The sequence below is a fragment of the Scatophagus argus genome, chromosome 24 (genome assembly GCF_020382885.2).
Source record: "Scatophagus argus isolate fScaArg1 chromosome 24, fScaArg1.pri, whole genome shotgun sequence".
In the NCBI taxonomy this organism is placed as follows: Eukaryota; Metazoa; Chordata; class Actinopteri; family Scatophagidae; genus Scatophagus; species Scatophagus argus.
In genome coordinates, this window is record NC_058516.1 from 2,165,827 (window position 1) to 2,188,534 (window position 22,708).

The 22,708-nt window shown below is 45.1% G+C and overlaps 1 long non-coding RNA gene across 2 annotated transcripts in view; it reads right to left on the reverse strand.

The window, feature by feature from the left end:
• LOC124055553 overlaps window positions 1-22,708 on the reverse strand; it is a 210,919-nt gene that overhangs the window by 158,338 nt on the left and 29,873 nt on the right. For both annotated transcript variants that reach the window (XR_006842711.1, XR_006842712.1), the window contains exon 4: window positions 4,790-4,857. This is a non-coding gene — a long non-coding RNA (uncharacterized LOC124055553). The remainder of the gene's footprint in view (window positions 1-4,789; window positions 4,858-22,708) is intronic.

Here is a 22,708-nt window from a genome sequence, read left to right on the forward strand (position 1 = left end):
TGATAGCAGCTTTAGGTATCATCACTAAAGACCGTCGGCGAGTTGAGGCACACTCTTTCCAAACGGCCCGAGACCAAACAGTCAATGCATGTTGGGCAATTCTGAACAAAAACTTGAACTTGTTTATTTCTATATTTTTGATTAGTTTAAATGCTGCTGAAAGGTGGCCTTGTGGTTGAAGGTTTTAGGTTTCAAGCAGCAGGAGGACAGACATGAAACAGAACATGCTGTTTCACATGGAGATGAGAGAGAGGCTCTTTGGCAGGCTGCACATCCAAAGCTGCAGAGAGAAAGACGGAGAAAGAAAGGGAACACGGCGGCATGCAAAGTGCGTTGATTAACTTGCATTGTTTCAGTGCTGCATTGCAAACAGCGTGCGCCGCATTCAAAATGAAGCCCAAGAAGGAGAGAGTCCATGCCAGATGATTCAACCTCACAGCCCTGAAACTCTCTCTATGTGGAATGTCTATTTCAAGACCCGCAAGCCGGGAAATTAATAATGAATGCATCCTGTCCGATTTAATTCGGCGCTAATTAGGTCAGGAAAGTTTGGGAGCGAAAGGTACGGTCCAGGCCACGTGGTCGGGTCTCTCAGCGGGCGGCCACTTTCATGTGGAGAGAAAAAGTTGAGCGTGGAACAGAGGGATGGCAGGGGCAAGGCCAGTGCCAACAGCGCCAGCACAGGCACGAAGGGCCAGGGCTGGAGACAAAGATAATAAAACCAAGTAGTGGCAGCTTCAGAAAGCCACTGGAAAAAAGAAAGCCACCAGGGAGAGATCAACTGTGGGCCTTCGCCGAATGGAAAAAAAAAAAAAAAAAAAGAAGAAGAAGAGAGCTGTCAGTCTGTTTGTTTGGCCTGCGACCGCTGAGAAATAATTATTCCCTTTTAATTACAATTTGGAGAAAAGAAATGCAGCGCTCAAGCTTAGGAGGCCTCCTCTGTCTCCAGTCAGGGAGGCTGGTGTGGGACAAGCGACGCCGCCCAGACCGCAGAGCGCAGCGCCGGAGGACCCGCAAAGCAATGTTATCACCTTTCGCACGCCGCCGAGCCAAAGAATGAACGACTTTGATCCGACTGAGAGTGCACTTTGGCCAAGTTGGGTGGCACTGTGTGGTTTAAGCAGAAACTCTCTGGCAGCAAGAGTTCAGAGCACAGGGAAGAGGAGGGGGAGGAGGAGGAGGAGGAGAGGGGGGACAGATGAAGGTGACAGCTATAGAGGTTAACCTCGATTTGAAGTCCCAGCAGGGTTGGAAAGTCCCGCAAGGCTAGATATCGCTCTGATCTTTCACATCTAGCTCACAGATATTGTACCAGACAGAGCCAATAATATCTCTTCAGGATAGACTGACAGACCGAAAACGTACTTCAAAGGTCCCCCAATATTCACTTCTCCACTCTGTTTTCACACATCTCCCTCACAGTTAGAACAATGTGCTTTAATTCTGATGCGTTTCAGATAATAAAATGAGCCTTGAATACATTTGAATAACAAGTTCTCCCCACGTATTAAGATTGGCAGACGGCAGCAGCTCCCCTGATTCAAATGATGCCAACCTGCTTAGTGGAGGCGATCCAGATGGAGTATCAGTTCAAGTACTGTAAATCTGCCTGATTGGAAGGGCCCAGACATTTGCTGGAGAGGGGCGACTCACAATCAGAGCCCAGCTGTGATGCGCTACCTGAAAATAACCTCAAAACCTGCCCTGAAAGGAAAACATTCTTTCTTTGGAAATCAAAGTCAAAGCTGTCGCTCTCTAAAAAACAACAGAACAAATCATCAATGGTGGCTAAAGGTAATCGTTTAAAAGGAAGAGCTGATAAAAACCGATCAACAACACATCGTCCATGAGTCTCTGCGCCGCTTTATGAATGTTGACATTTACAGCGAGCCGCATTAATCAGAGCGCACCTGCCGGGAGATTATGAAAGCTTAACACTGCATTACCATCCTGAGAGTGAAAAGAGACGATAACTGCTTCTGTTAGAAGACACAGTGTCCCATAAAAACACACAAAACAAAACAACACATTAAATGGACTTCACTTCTGTTAATAAACGCTGTTCAAACCCTGAACTAAAGACGACAAAAATAACATCTGACTGATTCTCTTTCTGGCTGATTGCACAAATGAATTTGTTTTTTTTTTTGTTAATTGTCTGAGGCTTTAATTTACATTTAGAAAAAAAATAAAAAGCAAAGGCACGGAGCTCAAGGGTTCAAAGACAACAATAATGAGCGACAGATGCAGCGCAGGTAAGGAAATAAAAGCTATCAAGAATGAGGAGGTGAAAGGAGAAGTCAGGAATGCGTATTAACGTCCGCCGGCTTTGAAATCCTGCCAGCACAAAAGAAACCGGACGTGATTTCCCACTCAGCAGCAGGGAAACCTCTCCCTTCACCGCCAGACAAACAACGCGCCTGTTTACCGTCGCACTAAAATACACGGAAACTGACGAGGTAAGCAAGAGAGTCAGGAGAAGATAAAACCCAAATCGACGTTACATCTGACAAAACACACTGCATTTGTTTTTACTTCACACTGTAAAAATGTTTTCAGCTCCCAGCAACAAAAAAATATTCCTTTAAATACAAAAAGTTGATACTCATCTGCACTTTCCTCCCAAGCCAAATGAACCCTTTGTGAATTAATTTAAACAAAAGCCGGCAGGAAATTGGCCTCTTCGGGGGAACCATTCTGAAGGAATGAATCCAGTTTCAATCAAGTGTATAGAAAAGAAAAAGCAGGAAATGGTTTTAAGAGTTGTAGCACGAAAGGAGGCACTTCGACCTTTTACTTTCTGGTTATTCAGGCCCGAACCTGCTCACAGGATTTAATACCACTAGACCTTTTTCCCATCCTTTGGGAGCAGAAAAAGTAGGAAGATATAATCCTTTTCCCTGTAGAAAATGCCTGCAGGAGAGAAGACTAGCACCGAATCAAATTATTCTCATAAGATGGTATGACCTTAGCTACACTTTATTCAAGGCTTCTTACCTCCACTATTTAACTGCTGCTCTTTTTTTCCCTCGACAACTTCTTGCCATGCATGAATCACAGGTTAAATGCATTCCTTTCAACGGCTGCGCACCCCGGCGACGGAAATATAATTATGTTTTACAAGTCGACTCTTATCTGTAGCCTCCTTCATTTCCCAGCCGACTCTCGGCGTGTTTTGAGGGCTTTTCAGAAGTACTTTACGGTGTGTCAGGTTGCTGTTCCTCCATATAAATGCACTATTGTATCACTCAAAAGGTCTCCACTCTCCATATCATGGATGGAAAGAAAAAAAAAAACATGGTGTAAATAACCTCTGTGGATCGCACAGTGTGAACAAACTGCTACATAATACAATCTAAGTGGTTTTCTCGCTTTGCTACACAACAGCTCCTGGGTTCAAATCCTAAAAATAATAACAATCTCTACGATAAAAACACACAAAACTAGAGTCCAACTGCTGTTTTCTCGCATTCTGTGCTTTTCAACTTTAAACACCGGCTTTGTGGAAGTTTGGTGCGAGCATGAAGCACGTTAGCGGACCAGTGATTATGTCACATGTGAAACAGAAACCCCTTAAGAACACAAATTTGACTTCATGAAGGGATTTAGATCAAACAGACTGAGGAGACAATCTAAGAAGAGGAATTTCTTTCACTTGAAAGATGCAAAACAATCAATCAGCTGAGAGACATAACTAAAACGAGAATTTTAATACCTGACAATCATGTTCGATCTTTCTCAAATCATTTTAATGATGTTATTTTCGTGTCTTTGGGAACTTGTGATGGGATTCTGTTGTCATTTTGTGACGTTTTAAAGCCTAGTCCTAATTAAAAAGGAGGCTACAGACGGCTCGTTGGTCTGTACTTGCACCTCAAATTGGATAAGAAGCCAAAACATTAAGAATCATTAAAAGCCACAAACTGCATGATTTTATCTTCCAGCTCTCGACCAACCGGCCCAAACTGAAAGAGACGCTTGGCCCGATGAGCCACGACGCCCAAACTAAAATCTGCCTTCACTAACAGATACTCTCATGCATCTGTTGCACTGGGAGGCTTGCAGGTGCAAGTACTGAAGCAGCATGAACGTGGAAGAGAAAAGAGACCTTCTCTGCACCAAGGAGGGTTTAAAAATGTTTGAGCATGTTAGAGATTTTCGACTTGCGTTGACTTGAGACACAAACACGATTCATTTCCAGTCTGAGCAGAAAACACTTGTTTTACTGGCAGCAGAGTTGTGACTGTTTTGTGAGCGCTCGTGAAAACACAGAAAAATAGGAATAATTCACATAAAATCGTGATTAACTGCAACAAAGTGCAAAAACATCATAGACAAAGGAAGTGATGACTTAGCCACAATTAGAACAATTATGCTCTGAGTACCTTCAAAGACGTCAGAGGACAGGTGTCTTCAGGTAGAGACACCCCGACTGCGAGCCCTCTGCTAAGCTTTATCTGCCTGTCTTTGTCTAATCAGCTTCTATTGTTAATGCTGTTGTATTCCTCATTAGCTGCCATTGTTAACAAGCACGTTTAATTATGCTAGTTACAAGACCATTGGCGGTGCTAAAAACAAAATAATAATAAAATCCCCCTCCAGCACATCTTATTAAACCGGGAGGTAGAGAGGAGGGTGAGAAAGAAAGACAGAACGTAAGACAGAGAGAATAAAAGGAAACAGGAAGACTAAGTAAAAGAAGAAAATCAAAGAGGAAACAAACAAAGATAGACAGACAAAAATAGTCCATGCGAAACAAAACAAACAGTGTTTTTGTGTGGTAAAATACCTGCCGGGCTGCTGCCACTGCCACAGTTAGTTACCGCTGATCCCCGGGGAGGGCCTCTCCTGGGTTTCCTGCAACATGACAGCAAAGGAAGGAGACAAAGCACGGGCGTCAGGAGGCTCAAAGCACAAAACAAATTATCCCCCAACTGTTACATAACCTTTTCAAAAGCCATCACAAACAAGGTGAGGAGAACATTACACAGATGTGATATTCATCCTTAATGATGGATGCCAAAACGACAACTTCTTCTTGGTCAGTTTACCCTGACATCAGATAAATTCTCAGCTAGAAAGTCAGACTGCAAGCTTAGCATTTCGCCTACTAAACACACAGTGCAATGACAGCAACCACACGGATCCACTGCACTGTAGGGTCAGGCAGTATGTGGGCACACACTGAGCCACAGGAGGAACGGTCCACCCTGAGAACAGGTCCCTGTGTTTTCGGGGTTGGTTTTGGAGCAAATGAGGGCTGGGTTCTCGCCTGATCTCGTCGGTCCAGCTGCCTCGCAAAATAACGTGATTTGGGCTTCGGGACTGATGACCGCGTTCGCACATGACGTGAGGGAAGCAGCTGGTGGCGGTAAAACGCATCTGAGCCGGTTTGCAAGTCATCGCAGAGAGAGAGAGAGAGAGAGAGAGATCAGTAAGGAGCCTTCCCATGGAATTATTTGACTCTTATTTTGAAAGAATGGTAGCTTTACTGCTTTTTAACTTCAGCGGTTGCTTTAGCTTGTATGTTTGTCTGCTTGTATTGCAACTTCCTGGTTCAAACTACTCACATCAGCTGGCTAAGGAAACACTTCAGTCAGCTTCTGCTGAAACTTTCCTGTTCAAAAAAGGACAAGCCAAAAGCAGGCACCACCCAAGTCATCCCCAGTACATCACCCACCAGCCGGAGCAGGTTCTCCACCTCTTGAACAAAGGAAAACACCACAGGCCTTGTAGCAACAACTGCAAAAATATTTGTGTACCTTTAGGACAAGACCATCTTTCTTTACCTCAGCCGATGAGATTATTCCTGCCTCTGAAAAAAAGTATTTTTATAACTGCAGGTCCAATATGTGAGTGTGTTTCCTGTTCCTGCAGCGACTGGGGGAGGACATTGTTTGTTGGGGGGGTGCAGAGAGTAGGTGTGAATTATGCAAATAAATGCTCTGACACAAACTTGGATGAGGATTCGGTGAAGGAGGACTTGGCTGAAGGAGGAATCGTTCATATGGCAGTGGCGGTGGTGGCGGCGGGGGCCCCCACCCCCTCCCTCCCCACTTCTTGCTCTTTACCTTGAGGCAGGAGCTTATCTTATTTGCAGCTTTTTAAAGAAGTGTCAGGATTAACATAAGCACCTCCGCCATTGTGCTCCCACTCAAAATAATTTTATCTGCGTGCGCTCTCGGGGGAGACAATCAGCGTTTTATCAGGTAAGCGAATACCTCCCTCAACCCCCCACCCGATGCTGTTTGAAATGTGCTTTTGAGGACCGCCGCCGCCGCCGCCCCTCTGTTTGCCAGTTTATATTTAGCAGTACACCACTTCATTTTCCCATCTGCAGAAGGGAGGGAGGATGACACAGAAAGGGTCTCGGGTGGGGGGGGTGTTTTCCACACAAACACCAGCTGGCTGAAAAGGTACAAGCGAGGATGAAAGGCAGCTCTTGTTGGATTATCTCGCCGTGGTGAAAATGAAACTGGCTGTGTGTACCTGTGACAGAGTACTGTGTCAGATATGCTCCTGTCGGCTCCCGTTTACCATCACCAGCATTTTCAGCTTCCTCATATAAAGAAGTCGGTCACCCTGTGGAAATCACCCATTAAGGGGATTTTTTAGCCTCTCTCTTTCTCTTTTTTTTGGCAGCTGAGGTGGACAGGAAACAGAACAGGAAATGATATAATGCCTGCAGACTGGAGTGTTTCTCCCATGCCCAGCTGCTCCTCATATGACCTCTGTGAATGAGAACATAGAGGAGGAGGAGGAGGAGGAGCTGGTATGCCTGGCATCACCGCATACTTCTTGTATCACAGGCTTACTTCACTGTCATGTCTTTGGCGGAGTGTTTGTGTGTGCAACGTGTCCGTCAGTGCAGCTCAGGGGAGGAATGAGTGTATGACTCTGCAGAAAAGTCCGCTGACGATAAGCTCATGAATGTTTGTGCTTTACATGTTACATTAGCAGCAGAACTTGTCTGAATGATTTCCAGGGACTTTTTCCCTCCTCCTGGACTAAAAGTATCCCGTAGGAAACAACAGGAAGTGATGTTACTTAGTAGTAGGTTTTTTTTGTTGTTTCATCCTCACATTCCTCCAACTTATCGTGCTACTTGCGATTCATTCATTAGGTGGACTCGTGCGAAGTCGTGTTCTCACCTGAGCGTCAAATTAGCGAAGCGTTGCTTTGTCCTCAACCCCGCATAGACGTTAAACAACATGAGAGCAAGCGGGGCATTCAGGTCATATCAGAAAAGAATGGAAATAGTTTGTTTTCTTACATAGCAAGATCTTGGAACCAGCAATACTACGAATAAATACTTCAATTATTTGGACTGTTGAAACACCAGTCTGAATCATTACTGCAGGTGATAATACATTATTTTTTGCTCAAACAGTAAAAACACTGTCTGGGTGACACCTCGGCCAAACAAACTGATTTAAACTACTGAAGCCACGTAGAGAAAGTGTGTTTTTCAAAAGTTAACAAAAAATAACAAAACAAAACATACATATAAAGTGATTCTGAATGTGTTCTCTGTGACTCCTAACCTCACATTCTGGTAAACCGTGATAAATATTATGCGGATTCTCTCCACGTGAGGGATGGACGCAGAGATATTTTCGATGAGTTCCTCAGCTAATTAGGCACACAGTTTGCCATCTCATCCAAATTCCTCTTGACTGGGGCAACGAGAGAGAAACCTCTGAGCCAAAGTATAATATGAAAGTTTTGCCCCCCTCCATCTGCTAAATTTGTGCACGGAGTCTTAATTGGGGCCAAATCTTGTCAGAGCCTCTCTGGGAGAACATCTACTATTAGTTTCGAGCACGTTAACAGCAGATCACCATAAGGATCCAAACTTTTAACAAACTAATGCTTACTTTCTTTCTGTTTTTCGAAGTATCTGAGAGCCTTAATAACACCTCGCAGTGTAATGTGATAAAACCCAACAGCACCACAAAACTTAACGAACACCTCTCTGGAACAGTTTCAACGAAAACTTTTACCCTTCTGTAGGCAGGATTTATTCCTCAGCTGTTTTATAAAGCACTAACTTTACTTATATGTAACAAGCCACCAGCTGAGCACGCATCACAGACAGGCAAAACAAGGTGCTGAACTTGCTCCTTGATAACGTACATCTCCACAGCATTATGAGGCAATAACCAGGATCAATCAGCGCACAGACGTTTTCACATTAAAGGCCACGCAGCGGCTCGAAGAGAGCAGAGTCCCACTCGTTAATGGCATGCTTTTAATGTGAAACATCTGCAGGAAATCCCGGCTTTTAATGACAGCAACTTAACACCAAAGAAACATAACAGCAAGTGTAAAAAAGCAGACTGGTTAATGTGACACCGAGGAGTTAATGATCAAAACAAAAATGATGGAACAACACAGTCAATACACACACACACACACACACACAAAAAAAATAATAATTTTGTGTTTTAAAATGCGATTCTCAATAGCAGCTGTCAGATGTGATTTTCAGAATTTTTCCAGTTTGTCATATCAGTTTTCTTTTGGTCAAACTGCAGAAAAAAAACGATTCAAAAACTTGACATTTTGACTCTGACGTGGTCTCACTCCGTGTCCCGCCTGCAGCGCAACCCGATTGGTCAAACGCAGAGTGCAAAAGTGGTCACAATTTTCCATATGGCGAGCGAATCTAAAATGTGCAGGCCGGAGTCCCTGTGGCTCTGCACTTTCATCCATAGCTCTGTTTGAATAATACGATTCTGCAAAGGAACAAAAGTTAACAAATGTAGGGAGCTAAAAGTCCAACGTCTGCCTCCTGAATGTGCTAAAGCGTTAGCATAAAGAGATAAAAAAGGTCGATCGCTCACACTGCAGGGGCTGGAGAGAACAGAGACAACAGCGCTTTGCTTTCACCTTCCCTAACAAACACTTGTTCCATTTCAGCTTGGCTTGTACAAAAAAAAAATACATTTAAAAAAAAAGAGAAAATAGAAATGTAAAAAAGTGGTATTTGGATTTGTTTTACTCGGTAATGCATTTTGTTTTGTTCGGAGCGACTCTCAGCTGTCAGTGTTTGAAACGTGTCCTCCTGGGGTTCAGCAACACTTACCCACTCACCATGATAGCTGTGCATTAATGTCACTCACTCGCTGCCTTCTGCTCACACACACACACACACACACACAGAGTCAAATATAGTGCAGGCTATTTTTGTCACACAAACATGTTAGCAAACACACACACACACCAAACACTTGATGTCATCCTTACATTTACACACGCGTGCATGCAAAGCACACACACGGCTGACTTCAGCCCTCCCTTACACACACATTTACAGATACAACAGCGTACACACACACACTTATTCAAATTATTCACACTCTGCATGCTCACACACTTGTTTGTCCGTTGCAAGCACATATTTGTGCCTATTCAGACACACAACATGTACACACACACACAGGTTTTTTGTTTTTTTTTAAAGCATCATATTTATGTCTGCGATGTTGCCGTGTCAGTCTGCAGCGTTATAATCTCCGACACATTTACATAACATATATTACCCTGCTGTGTTGACGGCCAAGTAAGTACTCAAGCTCATCCCGGTCCCTTTTCATATTTACGGCGTGACTGATTTAAGATGGACTGATTGTGGGGATTTAATTACAGGGGACACAATGGCCACACAATTCTGTTTTCTTCTCTTCCCTTCTTGCGAGGCGCTGACACGCCGCACACTCGGCTGCACACTGCCGAGGAATGTTTTACACTCCAAATGAGCTGTGCTTGCAGAAGAATTTAATTTGATCTGCCGCTGTAATTGTGCTCTCAACAAAAAAAAAAAAAAAAAAAAAAAAGAGGGAAAGAAAAAGTGGTGGTGGTGGTGGAGGAGGGTTGGAGCTTGCTGGGGTGGGAGGGGTCGCAGTGCGTGCAACTTTAAAATGTAATATGCACAAAAAGTAAATTAACTGAAGAGGAGAGGCCCTTGTGATGTGTTGACACTTGCACTGGGCTCTCTTACAGGGGAAGAGCGGAAGGAGGGAGGATACAAGGGAGGAAGGGGGGGGCGAGGAGGAAAAAAAGAAAAGGACGGAGGTGGTGGGGGGGTGAGGACGGCCATGATAAAACACCACAAAGAAAAGCGTTATGAATTTTATTAATGACTTGCAAGACAGTATGCAAAACATCAAAGGTCCACGGGAAAGATTAATGACCCTGTGTGAGACTGTTTAATTACCTCCAGCTAATTAGATTCTTGACCAAATTTTTAATATCTGCGTTCGTGCCCGACGCCTAATTGAGATTCCACCATATTTATCAATCTTTCAAAAAAGAAAAAAAAAAACCTTACTGGTGTTTTTATGTTTTTCCTGTTCCCTTTAGCCTTCCTCCTGCTGCTCGCGACACTCTGTCGCCATTCAGAGAGCGACGGTGAATCTCACCCAGGCTGGATGGAGGTGTGTGTGTGTGTGTGTGTGTGTGCGTGTGTGTGGAGGGGGGGTTATCAACCTGATCTTGGTTTCTAATGAAGTGCGCTTGCTAATAAACAGACTTAGCGAGCTCTGTCAACTCCCCTTGTCGTGCCATAATTCTCTTATCTGGACCTGAGCTGAGGCGAGAGGAGCCCTCCGAGGAGCCGCTCTCCATCTACGTCTCGTTTCGCCTCTGCTTCCATTCTCCTCCTCCGGATAATCTGGCCGATGTTTACCAGCACGCACACACACACACGCAATTCCATCTAAATCATTGCCTTTGAACTTCCAGTGCATATTATCTGTTCTGTGACCCTCTCGTCGTTGTTGTTGTTGTTGTCGTCGTCGCGGCTGCTGCAATAATTGCAGTCGGATTATTGCAGTGAAGTCAGACACGAGTCTTCCTCTGGGCTCTCGGTTTTGGGATCCACCTCAGTGGCAATTTCTTGAGACATGTCCAAGCTCAGCCAGAGGTCAGGAGATTGCCTACCTGGAGGTCACAGGAAGCTTTTAGTGGGAAAGGGAATAAGAAAGTACTGAATTCTTTACATGAAATTGTGTTTACAATTTAAACTTGTCCATAATTTCTCATTATTTTCTTGCAAATTAGAATATTTTTTCATTTTTTTCAAACCTGTACATTTATTTAAAAAGTCTGATGAAAACAGACTGAAATTTGTCCACATACCAAGAGGACACAAGCAAAATCCTGCCTACAGATAACACACCGAAGGGCAGAACACTTTGGCACTTTGGTTTAATTTACTGTCAAACTCACAGCTGTCAGTGTTTTCATTCAAGGTAATTTATCAGGGGCAAAGGCAGATATTTTCATTGTCTTCATCTCTTCCACAGATACGTCGTGTTGTTGTACTTCTCTGTGACGCAGCTGCTGTCTTCATACCTTTAACTACTCGAGAAGCATCTTGCTTGTCCCACTACGGCCTGAATATTTTGGAAGGAGGCCTCGTGGAGCAGAAAGTGGTGGAGTGTGGAGCGGCAGGGCCAGGCACAGCACCATCTGCTGTCCCAACGTCTCCATTACAACAGCAAGCCACTTCAAAACCAACAACACGCACAAACAGCCAGGCAGCCCTGCAGCACTTTGCTGTGAAATCACATCACTGTGTCGACTTTCACGACACTGTGAGAGAGGGTTAAGCCTTAATTAGCATGCGTTCGTTATGAAGATGTATCCAAGAAGGTCTCATTTCCCCTTGATACCTCTCCTTTTCCCTCAACCCCTCTCTCTGCCTTTCTTTTACTTTACTCTCTGTCCATTTCCCCCTCTTTCTCGACACTCTCTCTTTCACTCTCTCCATCTCTTCTTTCCCATCTGTCTCTCTGTCTCTCTTAAAAGACTGAGATCTAAATAGGAGCAGATCACCTCCCTCGCTGGCGTTTCATTAGAGGCAATTAGAAAGCCGACGCTGCAGCGTCCCATAAGGCTCGACGGGGAGAGGCAAGACGCGGGCCGTATTAGCTCGTTGAGATGAAGTATGTATGACAACGCTTTCATCAATGCGCAACAATTCCTCGCCGACATCTCCGAGCCGAGTGTCAGAGGTACCATTCTGACAATTATGACAATTAACACTGTCAAAATAAAGCCATTAGCTTAGCGAGAGGGCAAACCAATACACTTAATTACAGGGTTTTCTGTCAAAATGGATTCCCTTCAGACCACGTCCAAAATGAAAAAAAAAGAAAAAAAATTAAAGAAGTTGAATGTATAATGGAGGCCATGCTGAAACAGACGAAATCTGAGAGTGTACAGCTGTGTACCTACACACACACACACACACACACACACACACACACACACAGCTTCAGTACTGATTAGCAAGCATTTCAGTGGTTATTTTCTCCTTTAAGTCTTGTGTGTTGTGTTGTTTGGTAAAGGTTTCGTGTTGTTGTGGCCTTTCAGAGGATAGTTCAGTTTCAGTCAGGCAAACACCTCACCTTAAATCTGTTTATCAAACCATAAAATAACAAAAGCCAATTTGCATTTTTTTAAATTGTGTTCATCAATGCCTCACGTATTTGTCTTCTCAATGCCAACCCAAATGATCAAACCTAAGAGCAAATAAATCACAGTTTCTCAAAAAGCTGATCCTGCAGCGTCGTAACGCTGACATCCAGGCTGCGCACACTGTGAGCTCCCGTACAAGCACATCGACTGCATGACACACACAGTAAACTTCACTTTGCACCAGTTTCCCCACGAGAGCCTCAATAAGGGACAAAAGAGGGATCTGCAGAGCACACACAGCGGTTGGCCGGATGGAGCAGTTTAGCTGAGGCGGTGCTGAGCCAAGAGGTGAGCACCACTGAACCACGAAGTGCAGAGACGTAGCCGAGGAGGGAAGGAGGGAGAGGTGCTGCCAATCTCTGGGACAAACAGAAAAATGCTGTGAATCCATGCACGAGGTTTGTCACCTTTAAAATATGCAGCTCTGTCCATCTGTCCGCGGACGCTTCGGGGGGAATCTGCACGACTTTGACGTGACAATGTGAAAATACAATTACACACTCTCAAAGGAAAGCCCTGGCCTGTCACATTATATTTACCTTGGGTCAAAGCGAATGTGTACTCGCCTTCCCTGACTATCTAGCCATCTATCCAGCGGCTTCTTTGAGTGGATGAGGTCATTTTTTTTTTTCCACGCAGTCTGTTTCTGATGCTGCTTGTGACGATGAAGCTGTGAAACCAGATGTCTTTAAATGACGAGCTGGTCTGTTTGTGTACCTGTTTTCAGACATCCACAGCAAAGCTGCATTTCAGTGTTCAGTTAGTGCCATGCACATGTGAGTGACGGATGTGAAGTCTGTTGCTAAATCCCTCTACTCATTTTCAGATCCTGTTTTCTTTATCTTTGCTTTGGCCTCGAAATGCTCCTGAGGTCAATTTGACCACAAGACTTTCAGATTTCTCCTTAAATGCGGGATTGCCTTTCTGGCAGTATTCTGAAAAGTTAGGCTGATATTTTGGCCTCTAGAAAATGTCAGATTCAGGCACAAACGCAGTATAAATCCTTACAAGCTCGGATGTATGAAAACAGCTCTTTCAACATGGGTATCGCATGTCCATGTGAGATGTCTTTATGAATATTTGGATAGCGATATGAGCCCAGAAGTGGACTCTTTCTGAACAAAACCCTGTAAATAATCTCTCTCTCGGGGGTCAAGCAGATTCAAAACACACTCCCATCCATCCCACCCACTCCTATAATAAGGCCTCCCTCACAAACTGAATTTCAGCCACGAGGCCTAAAGGTCTGAAGGCTTTCCTGAAGGCTGTGACCCTGAAACAACCTCTGGCATCCAGACAGATTCTGGATCAAACTGCAGTCATGGGGGGTCAGAAGTTGAGGCCAAAACCTCTCTTGTGCTGCAGCCACCATTCAGTGACCGATTCAGGGAGTAAAGCTGTTCCGGGTCAACGGCGAGCTGATTCTCAGCGCTTCTCTGATTTGTTTTTAATTAATGATCTCAAACAAACAAAGCGATAAAAAGTAGGGGAAATAATTGATTGGATCTTTAAAATGCGTCTGCGATTAGCAAATGGGAGGCATTCAAACGCCTGGGGGACATGTGGAAAAGTCGAGGTGATGACCACAGCTGTCGACAAGCTCAGGCCTTTTATAAAATATGTCAGACAGCAGCAGTGGCGGCGGCGGCGGCAGTTAGTCTGCCGTTGCTTTTACAAAATAAAAACCAAATCAATTTGTTAACACATGTTCCCAGTGGGAGTTTGGCTTGTTTATGGCTACTGCAGCCAATAATGAAGAGCATCATGAGTTTATTTCTCTTTTCTGAAACAAGTATGACTAAAATAAAACATAAGACATGCCTCGTGGTCAGGGGTTAAACTGGGAGGTGGGCTGCCGAGGGGCCAATTTTCATCTTTTTAACCGTTCATAAAACACTGCAGTAAACCAACTTGAAAATGATCACAGAAGTACTTATTATTAAAAATGCTGCAATGAGAGAACAAGAAAGTAATGACAGCCGAAGGCAGATGTATTTCAACAAAGGAGAACAAGAAAAAGAAGACAGAAATTTCCTGTTTCATCTTTCTGTGCAGATTTCCGAGGGTACGAGGTGCACCTGAATGCACCATGAAGTCCCTGTCTCTCTGTGAGTGTGTGTGCCTGTGAATGAGATTTACTTTTTAAATAAATAAATAAATAAATAAATAACTTAGTTTGGTCCAAACTCTTACAAACCAAATTCAAAAAAGTTCAGACAAACTGAATAAAAAGAACAAAGAAACATTCAGGGTCAATAGGAAATGTCTGTCTATCAGCGAGTCCATAAATCTGACCACTCTGAGTCGGAGGGCTCACCGCCGCCGCCGCCGCTGCTGCCCGTGCTCCTCCACTTTTTGTTTTTTATCGAAAAGGAAACTGATGAGTCCCTCCAGATAAGGATGGGAGCCCTTCGCTTAAAGCTCCACGCTTATAAATGAATATGTTCTCCATCACGCCAACCGCTTATTGTGTTTCACAGGAGCGAAATGCAATTTGTATCATTTCTGTGCCGCACATCAGAAGGAAGTGGGCCGTTCGCCATGACTCACTGCACCGAAAACGCTCTGTTTCCAATCGAAGGAAATCAGATCTGGACTCTGTTAGCTCATTTCTTTTTTACATCTCCATTTGTGTGATAAGGCTGCGAGCAGTGACCGTAAATGGGTGGATAAGTCGAGGGGAAAGCGGTGACATGGTGCTTCTGTCGGCGGACAGGCTGTCAGCTTATCGATAAATGACATCATGTGCCCCCCAGACGTCTTTCTGCTCTCTGCTGTCACTTCGGTGGCACTTGAACTCAAAAAACAGACAAAAGGGAAGGAAAAAGAAAGTCTACTTTTTCCCATTAGGGCTATCTGGACAGACGCTGCAGTCGGAGACACCAGGGACACTTTGTCTGTCTGTGGAGACGCAAACTTCAAAACGTACCGACCGCACAGCCGGACAACTGACACGCTGCAGTACATTTAGAGAAGGTTTGATCCAGAGCAGGACAGTAAACTTAATAACCTCCCCAAAGTGGAAACGACTTGAGGAGAACAAAGCAGGATGGAAAGGATTAAATTCTAAAAGTTATGATATAAACTCAAGCAAACTAAACTCTGACCGACAGGTGCGTCACTTGATTGCAGTAAACCAGACCAGTTTTACTTCCGGCTTCTCTTGAATGCACCAATACTTTCAGTATCAATTAATCCGCCAATAGATTTTCTAAATCAACTGATCAGTTACTACAACTACAGTTGGGAATCAATTTAATGGCTAACAACGAATCAATAACTACTGTCCAATGTTTGCAGCCGTGGACTTAAATAAGTCAAACCAACTGCAGTCAGCTGAGCAGAGCACATGACAACAGACGAGTTCAATAAAGTAAATAAACTGGACGAGAAATCAACAACTCTGCACAACATGGATGAACGACACTCGGCGGAACAGAAGTCTTGACTAAATGTAAAAGTTCTAAAAGAGGAAAGTGTGAGAGAAAACACAGAAGAAAATTGCCTAAATTCGCCCTAATAAAACGCTTAAAATAAAAAGTTAAACATCAGGCCTCTCCCGTGTGATTTACTTTCTCCTCGCTGACTTGGAGACGTCTCCTCCCGCTTTCGTCTCTTCTGTTTAATTTCTGTCTTACTATTTTATTTTCTCCTGTCTGTGCTCATTTTCGGTTTATTTTGACCCGATCGAATGAGTCATGTTTTACTCTATTCTGTGATTCTCAGTTACTATAATATCATCAGTTTTTATCTTTTTTTACTTGTTTTCACTGCAGTGGAAACAAACTAAAGTAAACTGAATAGTATTTCTCTTGTGCCGCGTCCCAGCACAACCAACCGTCTGTTATCACTGGCCTGATTTTTCTGGCTGATAAAATTATCCCCATGACCAGCCGCTTGCCAGGGCAGGAGAGCTTGGGAAAGTCCCGCTTCACCAACAAAGATGCTCTTGTGTGTTTTGGTAGGATTTGGCAAACAGCACTGAGTTGGGTCTTTGTTATCGCTCGAGGAGCATCGTCCCGGTGTCGCCGCGGAGAGCCTGAGGGGCGACTTCGCCACGCCGACACGTGATCTGGACGGATGATAAACAAGAGCTCGTAAAAAGTTAATCAAAATGTCAGTAAAGTTATGCAAACAGAAATTTGGACCTCAAGATGCAGATGTCACAACTGTTGATAAAGAGAAACGGTCGGACGTTTAATTTGTTAAACTTAAGCAAATAAAGTCAGATTCACGTTTCTCGCGTTAGACAGAGAATCTGGAAATCGAGATCAGGTCATCAGATTTGAAGAAATCGTCTCCACAGATTTGCTTTCGCTTTAAACACAACGTGATTTCCAGATTTCCAGATCTCCAAATAACAACTCGCAAGTTTTTGCACCCACAAAACATGCAGCAAAAAAAGTTACAAAGACGGAAGGAAAACTGGATCAGCATGTTGGGCAGCAGGTCTTTGCCTTCTGTGTCGCAGTCTCTAAAATCCATACTTCACCCTGCGTGGCCTCTCCTGATCAGCGTCATCAATCATCTGGGCTCGATGAGGGCAACTGAGACTGAGAGGAAAACTTCAAAGGCAGGTCGGCCCGGGCCCGCGACGCTGTCAGAGTGGCACGGCCGAAACAGCATTGTGTTTTCACAACAATGGAGAGCCATTACAGTGGAGACTGTTATCAGCCAAGGGCTGCCAGGGACGGTTCCTGCCTCATTGTGAGACATCGGAGTAGATTGTGTTCAGCGGCGAATTCAGACTAAACATATTAGGGCGTAAGAAGACACACCTGAGGCTTATCAGATGGGAAATGGAAACAGCTACAATGTCCCGAGAGAAAGCATCCTGCCTGCACTGAACGGTGGTGTTTTTACGTGTGTGTGTGTGTGTGTGTGTGTGTGCGTCATTGTTTTCAGACCTCACTTTGATTGAGTGTGTCAAAAAGTCAAGTGCGTTTTTCTTCTGCAATTTGACCGCATGTGATCACTTAAGCTGCGTGTTTAGGTGTGAGGAGGCACATGTACGTCAAAGGAGTGTGTGTGTGTGTGTGTGTGTGTGTGTGTGTGGCTGTTACTGTGAGTGTGTGTTCTTCTTTTCTTTACAAGGCTGAGCACAACATGTGGACCACAATCCAACAGTATCTTTCATGAAAAGTCAGTGTGACATCTTTTAATGGTAAAGCTGCGGATGAATTGTTGATGGTGCTTTTAAGGGTGTGTGTGTGTGTGTGTGTGTGTGTTTGTTGGGGAGAGGGGTGTGTGGGGGTAGCTGGAGTGAATAATTCAGAGAGAAAAAGCCGTTTGTTTTCAGGGGGCGAAGGCAAAGACACATCTGAAACATATGGGAGGAAATCACATTGAAAGCAGTGAGCAGTAAATTAATGGTAACAGATGCCAAGATGTCTGGCTAGTGCTTTTTTTCTCCTCCTTGCTTGCTTTTGTTTTCTCTGGGTGCTCTTGCATTCTTAATGTTGGAAAATAACACAATTAAGACTTCCTTCTCTCACGTGAAGTTCGTTTGGAGTCGCTTCTCCGCCGCAGCAGCCAGAAATCTGTTTGGAATAAAACAAACAAAGTCCCTCGTACCTGGCTCAGGAGTCGCCTTACCGTGCCGTGTCGTTTAATTGATTTTAATTCACCGCGGTAATAGGTTTTCAGCTGCAGATGACGGCTCGACAATGACGCCATAAATTATTTATGTTACCTTGATGATGCAGGCCTGTTCCACTGATGAGATAAAACAGAATCGCAGTCTCTGTTTTCTCTGTGCCCCCCCAAAGGAGAATATCTTGGCATATTAGAAATATGTCTAAGCTTTGACACAGTGTGTGTGTGTGTGTGGGAAGGGGGGGGTTGGCCTATGTCCAAGCATGAGCTGTAACAAAGACAACCTTGCTCTTAATGGCACATATCTGGAAGATGGAGCAGCCCGATACATGAAAGCGCTGTGATCATTACACTGATAGCAATTATCCTTCAGGAGGCTCTAATGGCGGCGGCCTCTCTTGCACACACACACACACACACAAGCACACAGCACACGCCGACATGCTTTGCAATCAAGGGTGGCGGGCAATTAAATGCAATGCTTTTTTGGTGAACCTCTAACGGCGAACAAAGCCTGATGACAAGGACCGGCGAGGAGATTTAATAAAGAAAAGGCGTCATTTCGCAGAACAAAAAGGTGGAGAAAAAAAAATCAGGACGAGAGAGGGACAAAAGATATTAATGTTGTTTATTAATCGATTCTTAATGTGCGGCAGTGGACTGAAGGGTGGGGGCGGGCGTGAGCGGGGTCTCTGGAGTGGAGCTTTGGCAGCAGTATGATTGAGTGCAGGGCCAGTGTGACGGAGGGACAAAAACAACAAGGTAATTAAAGCTTAAAGCGTGCAGTTTACGCTCTGCCATCCGTGACAGCGTAAGGTGTCTTCCATCCAAGCGCCGCCGCCGCCTCCACCCCTCTCCCCAAATGAAAAATAAGTCAGGTAATTGTCATTGCGCACTGCATGTCATTATTTATTAAACGGGTAATTCATCTTCGTGGAGAAAGCAGAGGAAAGCAGGTAAGGCCGCTTTATTGGTCATCATCCAACGGGCGCCTCACGTTTATCAAATCAGAGTTTTACAGGAGACAAACACAAACACAAAGAAATGATCGTCACCATTATGCTCTCTTGAGGGTGTGTGTGTGTGTGTGTGGTGATGGAGTGAGTGGAAAGTCACCACATGGAGAGAAATCTTTGAGTTAAAGTTTTCCAAGGCATCAGCATCACCCCCTGCCTTCACCACACACACACACACACACACACACTCCCTTTCTACAGTATATTTTTTTCAAAGTGCGACGGGTTGACAAAAGAGATCGCTCCCCGTTGTTTTTCCTTGCGCGGTTACAAAGAGGAGCGTAAAAAGTTACAAGGTTGTCCCCCGTGGGGTTAGATTTCAAACAGCACCTGTCAAAGCAGATGGGGCATTTAAATAAGAGTCTTTAAGAGGTATTTGTTACAGCGGAGCTCAGGAGTACCTGCTGTGCTCGCTGATGCTTTTCACGGCTGTCGTTGCTCTCACAGAATCTGTTTGCTGTGTTTGCAGGGATAAACATCACATTAAAAAAAAAGAAAAAAAACACAAGAAACCCACTGAGGCCACAAATTACAACAGAGAGGACTGCATTTATGTAACTGCTGAGGCAAGTGAAGCCGAGTCGGCTCGCATGTCTACATGAAGACGTACAGCGCGGGTTCACTGGGACGTATGCATGCTTACATGCTGTTGCTATCAGGTAAGAAACCCTGCAACTGTTTAAAAACATTTTAAAAACATTTTCAGGGCACCAAGTGTGCAAGACGCTTGCTTACGTGCACGCGTTTGTGCATGCAATGAGTCAGCAGAAAACCACAACGTCCACATCCTTTCCAGGAGCGAAGAAAAACACTCTGGGAACTGCGAGACATAAGCACGGAGGACGTTTCCAAACCCAAAGTTTAATGTTAAAAGGTGCGTGTAAGCGAACACGAGTTGCATCACATCCTGAGCTCTCCTCTCTCGCCGCACCGTCCAAACACCAAACAACATGCTGGTTTGAAGACGCGCACTGCGGCGTCCCGACGGCACTCGGGGCCTCAGCCTCAGTGTGAGCTCACACCTGGGAATTCAGACGGAGACTGTGACTAAACATCACCCTGCACAGATGTGTCCTCACCGCCGAGTGTGTGCTCAAGACAAACAAACACAACCACCTATAAGACTCTCGGACTCCTCGGAGATGAGAGCGAACCCAAATAAACAAACAAACACACCAATCCACAGTGTTTTAGCTTCGGAGGGCCAGAGGTAAGGCCACACAGAGGCTGAGCTGACCTCTTCGCTCTGAAATCCCAAAATGTTTAGAGTGCAATCACATAAAAGAGCAGAAGAAAGAACAACAGAATTATTGCATTTTGGATCAGTTGCTGGATCAGTGTTGCAGCACTAATGCAGTTCATGCCCAGTCCTCCTGTCCAAACGGATGACAAGGGAACAGAGGGGGACGAGGTGGCACTGAGGCTGCGTTTGACAGGCCAGGAGTCGCCATGTTTGAGACTGATCCCCTCTTGAGATGACTGTCCTGTCACTTTGGCAGCCTGCGTGTTTCATCACTGCGTGCCCAGCGTTTTCCCGCCGCTGCACCCACCGGGGGACCGTGGGGTTTTAGAGGGGGACGGGGTCACGTGATGGAGGTCAGCACGCGGTGCTCCCGCCCCTCCCTGACTTCCCCACCTATCGGCAGGCTCGCACGATGACAGGAAGGAGACTTCTTCAATACACTGGTGGGTTCAGCGACTGTCGCTCCCTTCTGTCATTTCCACGTCTCTTTGTCTCCGTCTCTCTCTGCACGTCTCTGTGGACCTTCCCAGCTTTCCATCAGCAACAAAATAAATAAAAAATAGGATGCACTCTTGTTCGTCACATGCTAAACTTCATTCGGATTGTCAGACACTTAAGAACTGACAAAACGCTTTCTCCGACTCCCCGTCATTCCCTCTGCTGTCAGAGGAGATAATAAATAAAAATGACTCCTGCGTGGGCGGAGGCAGAAGGGCCGAGACGCAGAACATCAAGAGATGGACAAAGTGTTTCCAGAAGCCTGTGGGGAGACTCGGGTTAAAACCACAGACCAACACACACGTTGATGTATACACACATACGCTTAGGATGCAGGCGGGCGGCCCCCTGCTCCCCAAAGGCTTATAATGGGAATAGGCAATGTGACAAAGAGTTAAAGGCATGGCAGGCCGGTGTCCCAGATAATAGGACAAGCTGTCCAGAGTTCCCGCTTCTTGCTTTGGTGCGGTCAAACAAGGCCTAATGTGGTGACTTTGCAACCGGCTGGGGGTTTGAGAGAGGGTTGGGTGAGTAGATAAACTAAATACAGCCTCACCAGACTCTGGCTGCACACAAACCTCTGCACTCCGGCATGATGGGAAACAAACTCAGTGATAATTCAGTGACAGTCGTCCGCAGAACCGCAGGAATGGAAGTAAACAAAAGGTAAAAAGCGCAAAAGTAGAAACCGCTGGCAAACCCGACGACATCAACAGTCACATGAAAGCGGCACAAACAACAGAATGCCCTTGCTTTGTGGGGGTTTGCAATACTTTGCGAGTGAAGGACAATTGGTCCTCGGTGTAAAGTAAGCGCTTGGCTTTTAACGGACCCCTGCATGCCAAGTCCTCGGCAGCCGGGGCTGGGGACGCTACCTTCGCTGTCATTCAGCCCCATCTCGTCGACTAATCTTCTTGGTGCAATGAAAGAGCTTAACAGCTTTGCAACACTATCCCTCCCCAAATGTCATTATCACAATGTACTGCGCCGACCGGCCGCCTCCACCCGCTCCCTGCTTATCGTCTTCTTCATGGGAAGTTGAAGGCAGGCGTCCGCTGACATTCGCCGAGCTCTCGCCGCAGCTCCCGTCCTCGGCACGGCAGACAAATATGTAACTCAAAGTCAGTTCTGTAGTTCTGAGTTTTGTGTTTGCCTGTGTGGATCTGAAGTGTTTGTGTCGGCCCGGAAAGAAACTCTGAATCGATCTGATCTGAATCGAGAGACTTATCTGGAAACCAGGAGTGCTGAGGCCGCTTTGTGGTTTTACAGGGCATCGCTGGAGTGCAGGAGGTCACATGAAACTAAGACTGTCTACTTTGTTTAGTCTGTCATTGCAGGACTTTGTGGAAAAAAATAATCTTGATCTCGTCTATAAGCACGTATGGAAAAATCTGTAAGGTCTGTTTTAACTTACGGGATGATTATAACGTAACCGAGGAGACTGTGAGTACATAAAGCACACGAAAAGAGACAAACAGACCACATGTCTCAAAATTCATATTTCTCTGCACTGAAATGAACGAGTGATAGCGTGATGATCGTGTCCACGTTTTCACCCGAGCCTGAACCACATACAAAAAAAAATCATACCGTGATTATTTTGAAATTGTGTTTGCGATACGAGCCACAATTGTCGTGCGAATGACTGTGACTTCTGCTGCTTCCTGCACCAGACAGACGAGGCTTCAGTCATGACGGCATGTTGTGACACATTTTAACTTTATCAGAGAACTGCAGCTCCTGTGACTGGGATGTTGCACTTGGCCATATTGTGATTAACTGTGAAGCCACATTTGCGCCCATCCGGCGCCGCCGTCGACCCCGAAAGTTGCTCACAAGCTTTTTCAAACAGGCCCGCAGCCTTGCCGCC